Here is a 7,286-nt window from a genome sequence, read left to right on the forward strand (position 1 = left end):
TTTCTGTCTTTTAGTTCCTTTTAGCTCATCTGGTCTGAAGGACCAAGGTGAGCTTATGCCTATACCGTGGCGTTCGCTGTCGGAATGTTAACAATTTCTTCAAATGACTTATTCGTATCCGCTGCTTGGAATTTACCTAGATTAGACTGGAAGCAATTCCCTAGGTGGATAACTTGGCTATATTGCTTTGTTGCATTTCTTGGGAATTAAGAGATGCATATCAACCACATTTGGTTGGAAGCATTCTCAGGTAGTGGGGATTCAAGTGAAGGTGCAAAAAGTTTTTTTCAAATTCAGAGCATGAAATGTTAGGCTTTTGATCAGCCTAGAATGTCATAGGCACCTCTGACTACTGTCAACAGTCTACTGAGCCTGTTTTATCAACATACGTCCATATAAGCTGGTATTGTAAGGAAATAGTTGGTATTGAGCAAGGAGATGCACTTCAGTTCTTGTTTTCCAAAACACAAGCAAAAAGAGTAATTTAAGTAAAAGGCATTGTGGGATAAGTATGAAACTTTAACAAATCAAATTTCATCATATAACTAATATCTATGCCAAGTTGCATGCTTATCCCAAAATGCTTTTTATGTACAATCGGCGCATAAAGATTGGAAATAGGCAGAACAATTGATAAAACAATGAAATGGGTTAACTTTAACGATTAAAACAGATACCTATTTGAGACTAGGAGACTTAAAATTACCAGCAAATCAATCTTCATATATCAAACTAATCATTTTACTTAGTTGTGGTAGCAAATGCCATTTTTTATTTGTAAATTAACTTTGATAAATAAGAAAACAAATCAGGACCTGGAACTCACTTCAGCCACATGTGAGGAGAGCATCTTATATGATTGATATAACATACAATATTAACTATTAATATCTTATACTTATAGCTTATAAAGGTATCCTGCACTTTTTAATTCATTTAAGATCTTTAGGCTTGTTGTTTAGTAGGAATTTGTCATCTGGTATTGATTCGCTTGATAGAAATATTTAAATCTTTCGTGTTGGAAAGAAAATGTGAAAACGTTACATGTTTGAATCGCAAAATCACAAAATTGACTTTAGAACTATAAACAGGACATTACATCACAAACAGACCACATTAGTATAGATATCACCCAATACACTGTATATAAAACAGGTTTCAGATAGAAGAAAATGGTTAATGTCATTCATGAGAAAAATTCAGACTGACCAAGGATTCCGATGACCTCTTCCCCCTACAGGTTTCCATTAGGTGTCGGACCTTTCCAGAAAATGTCCATTTAACAAGGTAAGTTGTCAATAGAACTTATTTAATTCATGAATGGATAGTAAAACTTCTACTTTGCAGTATTTGAGTAATGTTAAAAGATAATGATAATAAACTGGAAGTTACGAAGAACTGCGCCCTCTCCACAGGATCTGGTAACCTTGGTTACCATGTGACTTTAAGGTACATCAGTACACTTGTACTCGGGGCAATCGCAACTTCTCTGCCAATTCCAGCATAAATACATAAACAACCTATAATAAACTATGAAACTCCCACTAACGTTCTTATATATTTGTTTCCGGATAGTCACATAAACATTACACAAATATCAAATTTTCATTAATTTTATATTATGTTTATACATTAATTTAAAAATCCGCAATTCACAACATATACGACAGAACAGTGGATTACCTGATAAAATCAACAACATTATTGAAAATATTAATTTCTAAGCACAATACTGAGGTCAACAACATTTTTAATTCGTTAGATGTATACCTCTGTTAAAATTATTTGTTGAAAAGAATAATACCACACGATAAAAGGACTGATCGAGCCTGTCTCTAGTGGCTACTTTCATCTCTAGTTCTATCAAGTCCAGTTTCATTTCCTCGCAGCCACGTATGGAACGCCAAATTAACATATATTCAATTAATAGTACCTTTTTAATTGAAGAAAGGTTCAATTGCTTGAAGATAGGTTCAATTCAATTGAAGATGGGAACAAGTAATTGAAGATAGGTTCAACTTAAGGTTCAACAAGCCCCCTAAAAGAGGTAATAGTCACCCTAAATTTCAACCCCATGGAAGTCATATTCAAATATTCTTATCACAAATCGGAATATATATATGTAATTTAAATACATTGAACTTGTACATGGGCTATTAAAAAGGTATATAACCAGGTCAACAAAGTCAAAAATACGGCATTAAGGCTGATGTAATGATAAAAGTTGCTCACCAGATTTATAACATGTCAATCTCCTAAGTGACCCAACTGAATGTTTCGAAATTATATGTTATTTAAAGATCATTTATAAACCTAGGTCAAGCGGGGCTTTATTTCTCTTTAACTATGTGTGGAGAGGCAAACCGGCCTCACAAGTAGATGATTGTTGCTATGGGAATGTACAAATCATAGTAAAACGTCAGAGTAACATATTTTAATGGTATATATGTGTATAACCATAGACATTTGACCATAAATACTACTTAAACTTCATATAAAATGTCCTTCCTTCACATTCAATATTGTAATAAAAGAGCTAGACTTGTTGTAAACATTATTGTACTTTTCAGCTTCAATGTTTATAACATGTCTAGCGCATTCATATAATCACATAATGTTATCAAATGGCACATCATCTCAAGTTCATTTATCGATCAAGGTTACTTAGCCATTGTTTTCTTATTTAAAATTTGCTAAAATGTATTACCAGGAGATTTTATTATGATTTTAGTGATTTCGCATGGCAACATCTATCTTTATTTGTGGTCGAAATTCCTCTCAACAGTTAGTAGAAGAGAAATAAAGCTCCGCATGACCTAGGTATGTAAATAAACTTTAGGGTTGCAAAAGAGATTGACATGTTATAAGTCCGGTGAACTATTTTTAGAAAGACATCAGCCTTAATGCCTTTTTTTGACTACGTTAACCTGGCTATGTATTTTTTGTATGGCCAATGTACAAGTTCAATATATATAAATAACATATGTGAGTTCCGATTTGTAATTGAGGTCTTTGAACATGACTTACCAGGGGGTTGGAATTTTAGTTGACTACGTCATCTTTTAGGGGGTTGTTGAACCTTAATTGAAGATAGGTTCAACTTAATTGAAGATGGGTTCAATTTAATTGAAGATAGGTACAATTATTTGAAGATAGTTACAATTAATTGAATATATGTTAATTTGGCGTTCCATAGTCACTAAGATTAACAGGGATAGTATCATCTATAGTAGATTAAATGAAAATTTAGTATATAATCAAAATTTAGAATATATACTAACGCAAAAAGAGAAACTGCGTACATAAAAATAAAATTTACAACGTTATAAATGAATTTTTCAATATGAATCTTTACACAAACATAATGTGTACACTCCTTGACAACCTTGATGGGTGAATGCGTTTTTGCACGTGCACAGTTTTGTCCTTACGCACGTGCAGAAGTTTGTATTTTCCGCCGCTAGCAAGTCAGCTTGACAATCTGTACATCCACGACAAACAAAACAAGAAATTCCTCCCGATAAACGTGTTTGGTTAACTTTGAGAAAGATCTGCTGAGAACATTTTAAGAAATAGCGATAACAAATTTTAACTCTTAAAATCCAAGATGGCCACCTGTCCGCCATTTTGTTTATCCGATCAGTCTTATAAGCAAACATGCACAACTATTGATCAAGGGGAACTTACATATCAAATATGAGAAAGAATCCTTTAGTACTTATTGCAAATTACTGCTAACAAACTTAAACTCTCAAATTTCAAGATGGCCAAATGTCGGCCATCTTGGTTTTCCCTTCAGTCCCAAAATTTGATAGGCATAACAAGCGACCATAGGGAACTCTTATAGGGATCCCTCCAGAACTTCAAGAGATATAGCGCTACCTAACTTAAACACTCAAAGTCAAGATGACTGCCTATCGGCCATCTTATTTTTGTGATCAGTCCCAAAACTCGATATGCATAACTAGGGACCATGGGAAACCTTCATGTGAAATTTGAAAAAAGATCCCTCCAGTACTGTCTGAGATATAGCGCTAATAAACTTTATATCTCAAATTCAAGATGGTGTTGTGATCGGTCCCAAAATTTGATATACACAACTACTGTCAAGGGACCATTGGGAACCTTCGTGTGAAATTTGAAAAAGATCCCTCCAGCACTGTCTGAGATATAGCGCTAACAAGAATTGTTTAAGGATGGACGGTCGGACGGAATGACATATACGGACCACGGATGAAGGGTGATTTGAATAGCCAACCATCATCAATAGCCCACCATCTGATGGTGGTGGGCTAAAAATCTACAAAACACACAACAATGGAGAAGACCTCAACTCGATCAGTGAATGGGACAACCACATGGCTTATAAAACTCAATGTGGATACACACCTTAGAATCTGACCATCACCATTATGCTATCACACAGGGAGACCATGTTTTTACACTATACAAATATCACCTTGAATATGTCGGTGGGGTTCGATCTCCACATCTGATAAAGGATAAAGGTCACACGTCTAGTCCCTACTTTTGAAAAATAGGTACCAGAGAGACTGCGCCGCCGACTCGAGAGAACACGACAAGCCTAGCTGATACAACATACACCATCCTAGCAAGGATAGACACCGTAGATCACAGTACAATGTTTACACGGACACATGATACCAGGACAAGATCGAGGAAAGACAAAACAATATTTAAAATGAGGACAATCAGGCAAATCGATCAGCAGCAACAACTACAGCAATAGGCTTGTGGAGGCCTGGAATAGTATGTCAAATCAGGTGCTAAATGCCTTAAGTGTAAATAGTTTTTAACACACTCAACAAATTTTGGTCGGACCCCCTTGTACATTTAATGTATCTTGCTATAAGTATTCCTGCTCAGATAACCCTTGGAATATTTACTCGTTATTTTATCATAAACTTTTTTAACTAATTAATAAATTACAAGAAAACTGTATTTCCTCAATATCAAAACGCACCGGAAGTCACGTATTACTATAGAAGTAGGAAACAGCTTTCCATTGGCGTTGATTAGTATATATAGGCTATACTAGTACTACTGTACTACAAAAATCCGCCAGCAGTCTACAAAGTTGTGTCTTAGATGTATAGGGGAGACCGGGGCAAGTATGGCATGTGTTGAAATGTACATGTGTATATACATCACTTGGAAGAGAAATTCCATGTCTTTCATAAAATAATAACTTAAGCTTAAACACGTCCGTATCTGAGGAATTATTTAACTTTTTTCTGTTGGTATCATGGGCCGAACCTACTCCAAATTCAATCTGATTAAAATCATCGGTTACATGGCTCCGTTAATTTTATACTACGCCTGCTGTCAGTCTGTAACACGTATAACAATTCGGTTTACAGAAAGTTCAAATTCGAATACCCTCCCAAAAGTAACTTCAATCTCCCTTTTAGGGAATATAAAGCCATATATAGTATGTAATACACGTCTCTGATGATAGTAATTATATACTTGAATTTTCCTCACATTTTTATTCATGTGAATGTTCCGCCCAACCAAGTAAACCGATAAGATCCTCAAAGCTTTAAGTATTTGCCTCAGGCCAAAAATATCAGGGGTGGCCTGACATACTTCAGGGCCGAACTTGCCCATACTCCCCTACAACGTACCGCTAAGCCGGGTATATGGAAGTGTCGAGGACGGGGCCCTCGGAGACAAGCCGGGTATATGAAAGTGCCCTCCGAGACACCGAATGTTACATCTACTTTTGACAATAATCAGCCTCTTACGTTAAGTTTTTGTTGATGATCATGTTGTAGTTGAACGTCGACTGAGAGCTTGTCCTTGTAGAGACGTCTGAATGTCCTCTTCTCACTTGATACGTTGCCAGCAGAATATCCTGCCAGCAACGGACTCCGGTTGCGCAGGGATTAAAACTATGTACATGTCGTTGTTGATACTTGTATATTATATTTATGGCTGAAAATAAATATATATCCCCTTAATTTTACTTTATGGAATAACTGACATTTTGATGGCGAGATATCAATTACCGATTCCCATGCATTCTCCTTGGGGAGATTGTTCCAGGCCTTGATCACTCGAAAAAGACATTCTTACTAGTGTTTAGCCTGAAAGGTTTCTTGAATATCTTTTTAGAGTGACCTCTAGTGATACTGAGTGGTGTAGGCTGAAACATTCCCGTTCAATACTTTATATAGTTCAACCATATCTGCCCTTTCACGCCTTTATTCCAGAGATGGCAGTCTTAATGTTCTTAGGCGTTCATGGTAGGGCATGTTCTGTATTTCTGTTACCCTTTTAGTGGCTCTTCGTTGCACATTTTCGATGGTAATTTTGTTCTTTTTTAGAGATGGTGACCACAGATGCGTAGCTTATTCCAGATGTGGACAGATGAGGGACTTGCTGTATAAGGTTGTGAAGAGAGCTATGACCATGACATTGAAGGTTCTAAACAGAATTCCTAACGTTTGGTTTGCTTTCGACACCGCTGCATTAACTTGGGTTGTCAATTTTAGGGTATTGTTAAGGTGAACTCCAAGGTCCTGTGCTATGGCCACTTTCTCTATTTCAGTTGTTTGTCCATCCTGCGTCGAGTTGTATTTTGATGATTTGAGGTTATTACCAATCTCCATATGTTCGCACTTCATGGTGTTTAGCTTCATTAGTCAACTCTCGGTCCAGTTACTTATTCTGTCGATTTTTGTCTGGAGTTGCTGTGTTTGGTATCGTCCGCAAATAGTTTGGTTTTACAGCTGAGAAATTCAGGCACGTCATTGACGTAGATCAAGGACGCTTCCCTGGGGAACTCCACTTGTGACTGGGAGACTTGAGGAGTTTACTCCCTTGATTTAAAAACTCCTTAATACCAGAGACCTAAAGTAAAGGGACCGCCGACTCCCAGTGGCGGGAAAATATGTTACTGATTTCGCAGTGCCCTCACCGGGTGTCATACAATATCAAGGCCGATAACTCGTACCGTCTATTCGCCATTGGTAAACACTAGAGTGCTGTCGATAGAAATTTTGTTAAGCATCGATTTCACACAACATGAATTAAACGAACTGTTTGAGGTATGTGTGTTATTCTAATATTATATTCCCACACCTGCAATAGAAAAAAAGCAATACCTAAAGCATTATTCGTGGTCAATAACATAATGTTCACGAAGCAGCCGAGTCGGCTTTTTCAGTTTTTAGGCTGTAGTTTCACTTTCACTTCACTGGTCAGGTGCCGTTCTGGTGATAACCTCTTGTGAGAACATTCGCCTATTTTGTATGTCAATA

The sequence above is a fragment of the Mizuhopecten yessoensis genome, unplaced genomic scaffold, assembly GCF_002113885.1.
Source record: "Mizuhopecten yessoensis strain PY_sf001 unplaced genomic scaffold, ASM211388v2 scaffold10359, whole genome shotgun sequence".
NCBI classification, from domain to species: domain Eukaryota; kingdom Metazoa; phylum Mollusca; class Bivalvia; order Pectinida; family Pectinidae; genus Mizuhopecten; species Mizuhopecten yessoensis.